Raw genomic sequence first — 13,976 nt, forward strand, 5'->3', positions numbered from 1 at the left:
TAGAAAAAAGCTATAATTAGATCCAATTACCCACCTTTCCATAAGAGACTTGCTATAGAGTGAATATTTTTCTGTCCCGCCCCTGCACCCCCCAACCCCCCGCCTCCAAATTCTTATGTTAAAACCTGATTCCCAGTGTGATAGTATGTGGAGTTGGGGGCTTGAGACTTGCTATAGAGTGAATATTTTTGTGTCCCACCCCTGTCCCCCAAACCCCCCGCCTCCAAATTCTTATGTTAAAACCTGATTCCCAGTGTGATAGTATGTGGAGTTGGGGGCTTTTAGGAGTGATTAGACCATAAGGTTGAAACCCTCATGAAAGGAATTAGTGTCCTTGTAAAAGAGACCCAAAGAGGTCCCTCACCCTATTTGCCATGTGAGGTCAGAGTGAGAAGATGGCCATCTGTGAACTGGGAAATGGGTCCTCATCAGATGCCACAACTGCAACTGCCTTTATCTTAGACTTCCCAGCCTACAGAACTATGAGAAGTTAATGTTTTTTACACTACCCAGCCCATGATACCGGAGAAGGCAATGGCACCCCACCCCAGTACTCTTGCCTGGAGAATCCCATGGATGGAGGAGCCTGGTAGGCTGCAGTCCATGGGGTCGCTATGAGTTGGACACGACTGAGCAACTTCACTTTCACTTTTCACTTTCATGCATTGGAGAAGGAAATGGCAACCCACTCCAGTGTTCTTGGCCTGGAGAATCCCAGGGACAGAGGAGCCTGGTGGGCTGCCATCTCTGGGGTCGCACAGAGTTGGACACGACTGAAGCGACTTGGCAGCAGCAGCAGCCCATGATATTCTCTCATAGGGACCCAAAAGGACTAAAACAAGACTCAATCCCAGGACTAATCATTTCATACCTTATGCATTTATTTAGCTCATTTACTCTCAGATAGCCAAACCCCAGGGAATACCACATTTCCCAGATTCCTTTAAACTGACCCAATATCCCACTCCTCCATAATTCCCTCAGCCATCCTAAGGAATTACTTGCATCTCATGGTCTGCTGTGAGCAATATCCCTAATGTTTGTATCTGCATCTATGAACACCCTTTTTATTTTTGTCCTAAAGGAAACCTGGCTTTCCTTTAAGGTATAACTTGTCCTGAACCCCTTGCCAGTGGTAGCTGATTTTTATTTTCTCATATACCCCATTCCTCAGGTTTCTCCTCCTTCCTTTTCCAAAAACCTAGCTTCTATCGAATCCCCAGCCATCAGATGAACTATTATTACCAACCCTTTCAAGTTGGGCTCTAACAAGGGTCCTCCTGCCCAATGTCATTTGAGCCAGTAGAATAAGACTGAATTCATTTCAGAAACAAAGGAAAGATTTATTAGCTGATAGAAGAATGGAGGGACTTCCCTGGCTGTCCAGTGGTTAGCACTTTGCCTTCCAATGCAGGGGTTGAGGGTTTGATCCCTGGATGGGGAGCTAGGATCCCACAGGCCTAATGGCCAAGAAACAAAAACATAGAACAGAGACAATATTGTAACAAATCCAATAAAGATTTTTTAAAAATGCATGCTCAGTCACCAAGTCATGTCTGATTCTTTGTGACCCCATGGACTGTAGCCCGCGAGACTCCTCTGTCCATGGGATTTTCCAGGCAAGAATACTAGGGTGAGTTGCCACTGGGCCACCTGGGAAGCCTGTTTTGAAAAATCATCCACATCCAAAAAAAAAAAAAAAAAACCTAAAAAAATTTTCCTGTTATACAGAGTAAGTCAGAAAGGTGAGGGTGGGAACTGAGAGACTCAGATTGAAACATATACATGTACATTACCATTTGCAAAACAGATAGCTAATAGAAATCTGCTGTGTAGCACAGGTAGCTCAACCCAGTGCTCTGGGACAACCTAGAGGGGTAGGATGGGGTGGGGTGGGAGGGAGGCACAAGAGGGAGGGCTATGTGTATACTTTCAGCTGATTCACGTTATTGTATAGCAGAAACCAAAACAACATTGTAAAGCAATTATCCTCCAATTAAAAATAAATTTAAAAGAAAGAATGGAGAGGTAAGAGTGCTGTGGGTGGGTCCGCTCTATAGGGTTTTTTTGCGGGAGGGGGTGGAGTCTTTGTGGGGCAGGGCAGGTGTGCTGTATTTGGCTGCAGATCACAGCATGTGCACAGCATCTCTGCATTTGGCCTGCCGCTGCCGGGATCTTGAATTGAGAGGGCGCAGGCATTCTGTGGTAGGAAATCTGGTCTGAAGTGCCTGGTCTGAGTCCTCTGCTAGGGGCACCCTTGTGAGCGAGTGAAACTAGACTCAGCACAAAGGAAAAGGAAGAAAAGGATAAGAGGTCAGATTTTATGTTATTCCCCAAATTCTATCGTTATTTCCCAGGAATTGTTAGTGGGCTTTGCCAGTGACAAATCCCTCCTGTCTTTTGTTCTGCTCCTCATTCTTGAGGGGTGCTGGGGATCTCAGGTCCTCTCCTGGAGTTGCTTCTTGCTGATTTCAGGTACTGTCAGAACCCTGAGTAGAGGAACAGCCCTTCTTCCAGCTGCCTGAGGTCTGTTTGGTGCCCTCCAGGCCTTGGCCCTAACTATCCATATCCCCGAGCAGCCACTACCATTTGTCTGAGCAGGCTCTGGGAGTTGGTGATGGACAGGGAAGCCTGGCGTGCTGCTGTCCATGGGGTCGCAAAGAGTCAGACATGACTGAACTGACTGACTGAACCTTATGGAGACAAAGGACACCAGAAAATATAAGGTTCATGGCCCAAATATTAGCAAGAGAATGATGGTCACATGTCAAGTTTTCTTAAAAATGAAAACTTTCTTAAAAAGTTATCTCGGTGTTTGCCCTGTATATAAGCAAAAGTGTACTGCAGTGCTGAGGCTCACTGCTGCCACCTGAATAACCCTGGTCACACCTTCCGTTGTTTTCCGGAAAAGAAGCTTTAGGTCAGAGAGAGGGTCACATGAGAGTCAATAGGGCTGTTGTCTCAGGTTGTCTCTCTGGAGATGGGGGCTCTGTGGGGCCTGTTCAATCGAAAGTGATGTGCCCACAGAGTGATCCCTGCAACTTCAGGGCAGAGTGGGTGGTTAGGGTCACCCAGCAGGGGTCTGTTCCCTTAAGGAGTGTGCTGACCTTGTGATCCACTGGGTTTCCAGGTTTTTGTGTGCACCTGGTCTCCTAGCTGGAAGGGGTTTAAGACCAGGTCAGTGAGCACAGGCTGCACGTGTTTACCATCTTCTGCCTTGGCATTTGTGATTTCTCCTAGTTTCTCCATTTCAAGGGGGTTAAGGTGTCCTTTCTCTTGGGCTTGGGGAATGGGTCTACCATACATGAGTTCAAATGAACTTTAATTTAACTGTTAGGGCTAAACGCATGCAGAGCAGGACAATAGGAAGCAGCTTAATTCAGTTTTGAGTTTTCTAACACAGTTAAGTGGAGAAGGCGATGGCACCCCACTCCAGTACTCTTGCCTGAAAAATCCCATGGACGGAGGAGCCTGGTGGTCTGCAGTCTATGGGGTCGTGAAGAGTCGGACACAACTGAGCGACTTCACTTTCACTTTTCACTTTCATGCATTGGAGAAGGAAATGGCAACCCACTACAGTGTTCTTGCCTGGAGAATCCCAGAGACAGGGGAGCCTGGTGGGCTGCTGTCTGTGGGGTCTCACAGAGTTGGACACGACTGAAGCGACTTAGCAGCAGCAGCAACACAGTTAAGGACCTTTTCAAAGTCTGATTGGATCTCTCTACAGTCCCCAATGATTGGGGTCTCCAGGCTTAGTGCGAGATCCATTTTACGCCCAGGGCACTTGTTATTCCCTTTATTGCTTAAGACACAAATGCTGGGCAATTATTGCTTTGTAGGGATCCTGGGAGCCTAAGCCTGGGGATTATTTCTTTTATTAATGTCTTAGCCACTGTGGCTAATGTTTCAGTTCTAGTAGAGAATGTTTCTATCTACCCAGAAAATGTGTCTGCTCACACCAAGACATAGCTGAAATTGCCTGGTACTCATACACACTGGGTGTGACAGTGAAATCAGTCTGTCAGTCGTCTCCTGGATATGTCCGCCTGGTTCAAATGGATCTTACCTGGGGGCCTCTTGAGGTTCTGATGTTGGAGTTACTCATTGTGAAGTTGGAGCATGTCTCAACTGTCTGACTGATAAAGCTAAATAATTATATATAGGGCTTCCCTTCTGTAGCGAGTTCCATGATCTTCCCTGAGGGCACAACACTTGCAGTTTGGGGAAAGAAGTATTGCCCACGTTCATTAACTAGCTACTCATGACCTCTTAGATCTCTATTAAAGCCCCATTTTGGGGCTTTGTCTAATTTTTCCTTTGTGTAGACATGGGAATGATTGGATGGATCTGGCCTTGAAGTTATGAGGGGTAGTTGCCAAGTTACTGGTCCTAGGACTGCCCTTCTGGCTGTTGTGCGTGCCTTGTTTCCCTTTATTACCTTTTTATCCCCCTTTTGCTGACCCTTGTTGTGAATGACTACCACCCTTTTGGGAAGTTATACTGCTTCTGAGAGCTTCACTATCCTTAAGCCATGTTTCACCTGTGTATTTTCCACAGCAAGCTTACCTCTTTCCTTCCAAATAGCCCTGTAGTGCGTATGTAGCATGTGCATACTGGAAATCTGTGAAAAACATTTAAGAACTTCCCTGTCCTGAGCTCTAAATTTCGGGTGAGGGCTCTCAGTTTCTCCTTTTGGGCAGAAGTCCCGGGGAGAAGGCTTCTTGCTTCTCTGATTTGGGTCTGCGAGGTTGCTCTGTGTCCTGCCAGCCTTTTCCTCTCTCTCACAAAACTGATCTTTTTTGTGAACCATTCCTCCTGTTCAGGATTTGGGAGAGGCTCACTTCCTAGTTTGGGGTGATTGGAATAGATTGTGTCTATGATTTCTGTATAATCCTGCTCCAGGGGTCCCATTTCTGTGGGTAGCAGGGTGGAAAGATTTAGCTTGTGAGACGTTTGTATGGTAGCCTCTGGGTTGTCTAAAAGCACAGCTTGAACTTCAGTCAGCTCTCCAGGTGATAGCTGTTCTGTTCCCTTAGAACTTGCTATAGCCTGAACCTGGTATGGAGGCCATATAGTGATTGGCTGACCAAAGGTTAACTGTTCAACCTCCTGTAGCAGGGTTGTAGGAAAAAAGGACACCCTTTAGAGGTTTGATCTAATTGTTCAAGGAAATAAGCAATCACCCGAGTAAAGGGTGATGGTTTTTGAGCGAATATCCCAAGGGCATTTTGCTTTTTCTCAAGAATATAAAGATCGGAGGGTTTAGCTAAAACTGGGAGGACTAGGAAAGAAGCCTGAAGTCTTGCTTTTTCAGCTCTTGAAAAACCCCTTCAATATTCTGAATTCCATTCAAAAAGGTCATCATTCTTTGCTTTCAACTTTTCACATAGAGGCCAGGCTACTAGACCCTAGTTAGGGATCCAGATGTGGCAAAACCCGGCCACCCCCCAGAAAACCCCTGAGTTGCCTTCTAGTTTAGGAGGGGCAAGCCTGTAAATGGCTTCTTTCCTTTCCTGGGGTAGGCTTCTCTGACTATCTGTGAGAATAAAGCCTAGGTGGGTCATCTTTTAGGTGGGTCATTTTGCTGCTAAGCTGCTAAGTCACTTCAGTTGTGTCCGACTCTGTGCGACCCCATAGACGGCAGCCCACCAGGCTCCCCTGTCCCTGGGATTCTCCAGGCAAGAACACTGGAGTGGGTTGCCATTTCCTTCTCCAATGCATGAAAGTGAAAAGTGAAAGTGAAGTCGCTCAGTCGTGTCCGACTCTTAGCGACCCCATGGACTGCAGCCTACCAGGCTCCCCCGTCCATGGGATTTTCCAGGCAAGAGTACTGGAGTGGGGTGCCATTGCCTTCTCCAGGTCATCTTAGTTTGTGATATTCGAGACTGTCTTGGATACCTTATATCTTTTATTGGCTAGGTGGTTCAGAGTGGTTACAATATTTTTGTCAGAGGCGTCCTTAGTGTGGCTGGTGATCAGAATGTCATGTACATACTGGAGGAGGGTTCCCACTCAGTATTCCCCACTGGGTTTCTTTGGGGAAAAACGGAGGTATTACAGAATGAGTGTCATGGCTTAGTAAGGATCTGGTCAGTGAGGCCCTGTATCACAGGGGCAATGCTCAACAGTCTACTGACTGATAGGGTACTGTTCTGTACCCTAAAACATGCGTGTTTTAGATGGACTATCACAGGACTAGCTCTTACAGCTTGTCCCCCCATCTCTGGGCCCAGACTTCAGGATTTACTCCAGGAAGGTCAATTTGCTCTGTCCACGGAGGTTTGAACTCCTCCATTAACACTGTCATCTTACACCCTTTGTCTAAAGGGACGCCAGTCTCCGCTTTGTGTCCCATTAGGTGGAGAGTGGTGCCCAGTTAATGTAAGATCGCTCTTCCTAGCAGGGGTATAGGGCATGTGGGGACACACAAGAAGGAATGGGTGAGCTTGTGTTCATCTAGTTTACATTTTAATGACTCTATGAATACCCATTCTTGGGCTTTCCTGATCCCCTCATAATTGTGCTACTCTTTGGACTGAGTTTACCTGATCTGGTGTTCAGAACTAAGTGGCATGGATGTCTACTGAGAAATCCGCAGGCTTTCCTCCTCGTGTCCAATGTCAGTTGGGGCTCCTCAAGGGTCAGTTGTAATGTCAGTTTAGGAGTTTTCTGGTCCCATCATTCTTCATGTATTTGGACCACCTGCCTTTGAGGGTAGTCAACAGTACCTGTCATTTCTGGTCCCCCTTTCAGGGGCAGTAAGGGCATTCTCTCTTCCAGTATCCCTCTTGTTTTACATATGGTGCACTGACTGGACCCTAGTTTCCTTGGCTTGCTATCCCTGGGTTGGGGCCAGGGGTCACTCACCGGAGTTCAGCGTCTCCATGGGCAGTTAGTTCAGAGTTCTGTGCCCACTGTCATTGGGGGGCAACAGCTAGTAGGCAGGCTTGTCTCCTGGCCTTTTTATCCTCTGGCTCTTCCTCCTCTATACTTTGGTTATTAAAAGCAGGTAGGCAACCTCAACCAACGAAGAAGTAGGGGTATTTGGTTCTATTTCCAATTTCTAAAGTTTATGCCTAATGTTAGCTAATGTTAGGGGCACTTTGAGAAACAAATTATGACCTCAGGATTTCATTCCCTTTCAAAGACTTGAGGTCAGTGGTAGTATAGATTTGGAGGCCTTCCCTGAGGTTTTCTAAGGATGCCAGAGGATTTTCAGTTGTTCCCTGATTGATGTTTTTCATCTTTATTCCAATTGACAGGTTTCTTTCCTGCTGCCTTGATTCCTTTTAGGATCATACCTTTATAATGAGTCAGCCTCTGTCTTCTCTATGATCTCAGTGGTTCCTGTTGGGCTTGTTATCCGGGACTATTTGATTCCCCAGTCTGAAATGAACATGAACTACCTTGTTTCTGTTCTCTTTGTCTGCATTCCTGTTAGGCTTTTGAAAACAGTGTGGCCTCTGGATGTCAGCTAGTGGGGTCATGGGTCTGAAAGATTCCCCAGATCAGATGCAGGAACTATTCTGAATCTTCCTTTCCTCAACCCCTTACTATGACTTTTCCATGTATACACATCAGAAGTGGTAAATGGGATGTGTACCTGGATAAGCCCTCCTCTACTGAGGACCTAGCTCAAAGGGAACACTTTTCTTCATGGGTTGTTGAACCCTGGTTAGTGATTAGTCCCATTTAGCATAGTTGCTAGACTGAGTTCTGGGGGAGGGGGCTGGTACAGAGGGAGCCCTTTGGGCCTGTGACCCAGATCAGAACATGAATGAAGAGGGTAGGGAGGGAGCAGTGGGAGGAGGGTTGGGGAGGAGATCAAGAAGGCCCTCGAAGGAACGATCATGAACTGATATTACCTCAGTGGGGGAGTGCCCACATTCCATTTGAAGACCTTTATTCTGCTATAAGGTCGTAAAAACTGGACATAGGGAATTTTATCCCATTTCTTTTGTCTCTGGCACAGCAGGTCCAGTTGTAGAAATGGAGTTGTAATTCTGAGACCCAATGGTGGGCCAACTTTCCCCATCTCTCAGCAGGTATTGGGGCCAGCCTGTATCACATATGAAGATTAAATATTTTGGGGTCATGGGCTGATACCTGAAAACTTCCAGTTCTACAGAATGCACAGTAATGGGCTGTCCTTCAGTATGGTGGACATTTGGTTTCCTGTAACTTACATGTTCTGTTTTGGATTTCTTTCAAACTACCAAGGGTGGTGGGATTGGAGTCATTTGTTGCAATGCAAATGGCACAAAATATGACCCAGATGAGATTTTCGGTTCAGGAAATTTAGAACAAGTGCCAAATTGTTAATAGATTCTTTAAAAGACCAAAATAGGAAGCATGCAAATGGCATGGAGTCTGGCCTGGTGGGCTGTTGTCCATGGGGTTGCTAAGAGTCGGACATGACTGAGCGACTTCACTTTCACTTTTCACTTTCATGCATTGGAGAAGGAAATGGCAACCCACTCCAGTGCTCTTGCCTGGAGAATCCCAGGGACGGGGGAGCCTGGTGGGCTGCCGTCTATGTGGTCGCACAGAGTCGGACACGAGTAAAGCGACTTAGCAGCAGCAGCAGCAGCAACCCTTGAATTTTCAATGCCAGTACTTGAGATAATTACTCCCGTCTCAGTCATATGAGTTTAGACAGGACTGCCAAGGGCTTCCCAGGTGATGCTAGTGGTAAAGAACCCACCTGTCAATGCAGGAGACATAAGAGACATGGGTTCTATCCCTGGGTTGGGAAGATCCCCTGGAGAAGGGCATGGCAAACCACTCCAGTATTCTTGCCTGGAGAATCTCATGGACAGAGGAGCTTGGTGGGCTAGTCCATGGGGTCAAAAACAGTTGGACATGACTGAAGTTACTTAGCATGCATGCATGCCATCAGGCCAGAAAAACTTAGCCATGTTACTTCCTGACCTACTTGGTCCATTAGGGAGTGTCACAGCTGTCTGAGGTGGGTATCTTCTCTTTGATCAAAGAATGGAAAGGTGGGAGCTTGAACCCTAGAGTATATTTCTCTCCCCGAGAGGCCATTGTTGGAGCTGCATTATAAGGTTCTTGTCAGCAGGGGAAGGGGACAGAGTTCTTGTGGGCCAGGAATAGCTATGCTGCTCACGGCATCCCAGATCAAAGTGCTGGGGACAGCATTTCTGCACCCTCTGTGTCATCGCCATCTTGAAGTGTCATGCACATGGTCCACCAAGCTGAAGTGGTGAGCACAGCCATTTTGCACTAGGAACTCTGATCTGAAGTGCCTGGTGCAAGGCCTCTGCATGTGCCACCACATAATCAAGTGAAACTAGACTACGCACAAATGAGAAAAGAAGGTGAGAGAGAAACAAAGTAGTTCAGTATTTTGCAACACTGAGATTTGCCACACACACACAAAATCACAGTTCTTCTGGCTGAATTAACTTTAAATTGAAATCTATAAATCTCATTTCCCTAACACACTTCTCAGGGAAATTTGTGCTCCCATTTTCCCAGAAAGTATTTTCACTAGTTCTCTTTATAAACCATCCACAACTCCTTTACTACTCAACCTGAGCTGCTAATCTTATTTCACTGAGAAAATAAAAGCAATCAGAATGAAGCTATTTCACCTTCCTACCTGAAATACCAACCCATCTCTGATGTCCTTTTACAATAGGTAAACTGTCCCTGGTCTCATCTAAGGCTAGTCCTTTCCATATGTACTGGATCTCATCCCCTCTCAGTCTCTCTTCTCAACTATTTCACTCCAGCAGTTATCTTCCCTTTATTTTGCAAAATCAAATTTATCCCTCTCAAGGATCATTATCATCAACTACAAGCATGTAATTTTCTTCATCTTAAAAATTCTTTCATTGACCTGACATCTCTCTCTAGTTTTCCACCCCATTTTCTGCTTTCTTTTATAATAAAAATGCTAAAAATAGACATTTGCACTCACACTCTCTACCTCCTGTTTTTTTTAAAATCAAACTTCAGTCAATCAGACTCTCATTCCCGTTCTTTAACTAAGATGGCTTTTGTTAACATCATGAATGACCATTATCTTTTTTAAGATAGTGGTCAAATATATTTCCTCATCTTAACTTGCCTCTCAATGTCAGATACAGTTAATTCTTCTGCATCAAGTTGGGTCCTTAGAGGAGCAGATGTCAAGATGTGATTAAGGTACAAGGGAATTATTGAGGGCAATACTTATGAATGATAAAAGGGAGAGAGCAGGAGAAGGTAGGGAAAGCGTCTGTGATAAAGGTCAGATACCTGTGAAAAGAGAGAAGGAAAAATGCATAAACTAGGAAGAGGCTCAGAAGAGTCATTGAGCCACAGTTGTACACCTGAAGAGTCCCACAACCTATAGTAGAACCCCATGCTGTGCTCAGTCATTGGTTAGCAAGTGTATAAAGGAAGCATGGACTCACCACAAATAGCACGGGTGATACAGAAAGATGAAAGCTGGGGTTGCTGGCCAACTATCCCCCTACAGGGTAGATCTGAGTGTAGCATTAATACAGCCACATACACTTCTTTCCTTTTGAAATAACGTTCTTTGCTTGGTTCTTGGCATGTCACGTTGTCTTGATTTTCAGCCTTCCTAGAACTTCTTGTTGAATTCTCCTTGTTTTTCTAAACTCTAATGACTAGATTATTTGCAGGGCTAAACCCTTTATTCTCTTCTTTATCTATGCATAGAACTTAGGGGAATTCATCCAGTGTGATGGATACTACATAGATTTATACCATAACCTACAACTCCATTGTTTGGAGTTTACAACATACAGTGTTTACAACTCATAATGTTTGGATATCTAAAAAATGCCTTAAGTAAATGAATACACTAATTTGAAGAGATACATGCACCCCAATGTTCATAGCAATATTATTTATAATAACCAAGATATGGAAACAACCTTGCTGCTGCTGCTGCTAAGTCCCTTCAGTTGTGTCCGACTCTGTGCGACCCCATAGACGGCAGCCCACCAGGCTCCCCTGTCCCTGGGATTCTCCAGGCAAGAACACTGGAGTGGGTTGCCATTTCCTTCTCCAATGCGTGAAAGTGAAAAGTGAAAGTGAAGTCGCTGAGTCGTGTCCGATTCTTAGCGACCCCATGGACTGCAGCCTACCAGGCTCCTCCATCCATGGGATTTTCCAGGCAAGAGTACTGGAGTGGCTTGCCATTGCCTTCTCCGGGAAACAAACTTAGTCTCCACCAATAGATGAATGGATAAAGAAAATGTGGCATGCATGTACAATGGAATATTACTCAGCCATAAAAAGAATGAAATTTTGCCATTTGTAACAGCATAGATAGAACTGTCTGGTATTATGCTTAGTGAAGGAAGTCAAGCAGAGAGGGACAAATACTGTATGTTTTCACATCTATGTGGAATTTAAAAAACAAAAAATGGTATGAATATACCTAAAGAGAAAGAGACCTACAGATACAGAGAGGAAAGTGGTGGTTGCCCGAGAGGAGAGAGGTGGAAGACAGGCAAAACAGGTAAGAGGGATTAAGAGGTACAAACTACTAGGTATAAAATAAGTAAGCTACAAGGATGTAATGTACAGCACAGGGAAGATAGCCAATATTTTATAATAGCTTTATATAGTATATAATCTATAAAAATACCAAATTACTATGTTATGCACATGAAACTAATATTATGTCAACTACACTTTAAATAAAAGCATGAATGAATAATTACCTCAAACTTAACATATCCAAGCAAGAACTGTTGATTTTCTAATGCCTCACATTTCACAAAACTTCTTCTTCCACAGTGCTACTTAACTCTGTAAAAGGCAACACAACTATTCATTAGTTGCTCAAGTCACAAGATTTGCAATCATATATAAGTCTTCTTTGTCTCACATTGCAGTATTTAATTTATCATCAAAATTCTGTCAGCTTTCAGTTCGAAATTTGTTCTAGTATGATCATTTCTTCTTCCTCTACTGCTTAGTTCTAATATAATGCTTCAGGCTCTACCTTTTTACTCTCTTGATGGAATTCTATTGTTTTGTCCTGGTGTTTCTGGATTTCTGCCTCTTTGAATTCCTCTTCTCAAGTCTCTGATACTGATGCTTCAGTTGACATATCTTTTTGGCTCTCAATTCAAGCATCACCCCTGAACACTACTTTTTTAACCTTTAATGGCTCTGCATTGTACAGCTGGCAACTCACTGTATTCATTCAACTGGTATTTATAGTGTCCCCATGTAAAGGAATAGTTCTAGGTAATAAGGATATAGCATCAACAAAATGGATAATATCATAGCTTGCTATAGAACTGATATTCTAATAGAGGAAGACAGACAATAAATGAATAAATATATAATTCATCATGTGGGAGTAAGAAATAGAAAAGTAAAAACAAGTATGAGGCTACCAGAAACACTGGGTAATGTGTACTGTTTTTATAAATGGTGCTGAGGGAAAAGTACTCTGTGAAGGTAACATTTGAACAAAGTTGGAGGGAGAGAACCATGCAACTAGGTAAAGAGTATTCCAGGCAGAAAGAAGTGTACTACGAAAGCCCGAAAGTAGGAATGTTCCTGGTATGTTCAGTGAGGCTGGATTGGTTACATATTGTTGTGTAATGCTACCTCAATACCTACTGACTCAAGACAGAAGTTGTTCATTATATCACAGTGAGCACAGGTTTAACAAAATCTGGTTGTGACTTAACTGTGTATCTCTGGCTTGCAAGGCTGCAATCAAGGTGTCACCTTGGATGAATTTACCTCAAGGCTTGACTTGGGGAGGATCCACTTCCTAGCTTACATACTTGGCTGATGGAATGATTCAGTTCTTGCAGTGTGTTGGGTTGAAGTCCTCAGTTCTTTGTTGGCTATTGGTCAGAGGCCCACCTTAGTCTCTTAACACATGGCCTTCTCCATAAGGAAGCTCACCATGTGGCAGTTGTCTTCTCTCTGATTTAGCGACAGAGGGAGCAAGATAGGGTGAATATGGGATCCCGTTTTTATAACCCAATCTCTGAAGTCACTTGCCGTTACTTTTGTAATATCCTGTTTCTAGAGGTGGATCACTAAGTCCAGTCGACACTGAAGGGTAGAAGATTGCACAAGGCGGTGAACACCAGGAGACAAGGATTGTCACATGCATGCTCAGTCATGTCCAACTCTTTGTAACCCCATGGACTGTAGCCCGCCAGGCTCCTCTGTCCATGGGATTTCCCAGGCAAGAATTATATTGGAGTGGGTTTCCACTTCCTCCTCCAGGGGATCTTCCTATCCCAAGGATAATTGGGGGCCATTAAAATAAGACTACTTACTACAGAGGTCATTGTGGCTGAAACAGAATGGTCAGTGGATATAGTGATAGGAAATGAAGTCAGAGAAGTTGAGGAAGGATCAGATCATGTGCATTCTCATGGGCCCTTGTATGTGTCTGAATTTAAAAGACTCATTCAGCTGCTTTTGGGAGAATGGGCTATATGAGATCAAGGTCTAAAGCAGGGAGTGCAGTTAGGTTGTTGTTGTTCGGTTGCTAAGTCCTGTCTGACTCTTTGTGACCCTATGGACTGCAGCACACCAGGCTTTCCTGTCCTTCACCAACTCCTGGAGCTTGCCTAACTCATGTCCATTGAGTCAGTGATGCCATCGAAGCATCTCATCCTCGGTTGTCCCCTTCTCTTGCCTTCAATCTTTCCCAGTATCCGGGCCTTTTCCAATGAGCTGGCTCTTCCATTAGGTGGCCAAAGTATTGGAGCTTCAGAACTGAGCCGTGAGACACCTCATCTGGAAGTTGGGAAGAGGAGGTGAGGCCAGCAAAAGATACCAAGAATAAGCTGCCAATGAGGTAGAAGGTAAACTAAGAAAAGTTTCCTGAGAGAATATCATGTATTTACAGTACCATTTAATTCTTTTGGCTTCAGGCAGGAGTGTGTCTTGAGGATGCAAAGATAAAGGTGAAAAGATAGAACAGTTAAACTGATTTCCACTCAGCCTCC

The 13,976-nt window shown here is 44.5% G+C and overlaps 1 long non-coding RNA gene across 10 annotated transcripts in view; it reads left to right on the forward strand.

Moving 5' to 3' along the window:
- Positions 1–2,065: 2,065 nt before the first annotated feature.
- The window catches only part of LOC147341492 (uncharacterized), a 184,851-nt gene continuing 172,940 nt past the window's right edge, over positions 2,066–13,976 (forward strand). For 2 of the 10 annotated variants that reach the window (XR_015159833.1, XR_015159832.1), the window contains exon 1: positions 2,070–2,313. This is a non-coding gene — a long non-coding RNA (uncharacterized LOC147341492). Of the gene's footprint in view, positions 2,314–13,976 lie in introns of all 10 variants that reach the window. The other 8 variants (XR_015159828.1, XR_015159826.1, XR_015159827.1 and 5 more) reach the window with 7 other exon arrangements.

This window comes from Bos grunniens, chromosome X, assembly GCF_055505025.1.
Source record: "Bos grunniens cultivar Pamir isolate PY7600 chromosome X, Bosgru_T2T1.0, whole genome shotgun sequence".
Taxonomy (NCBI): domain Eukaryota; kingdom Metazoa; phylum Chordata; class Mammalia; order Artiodactyla; family Bovidae; genus Bos; species Bos grunniens.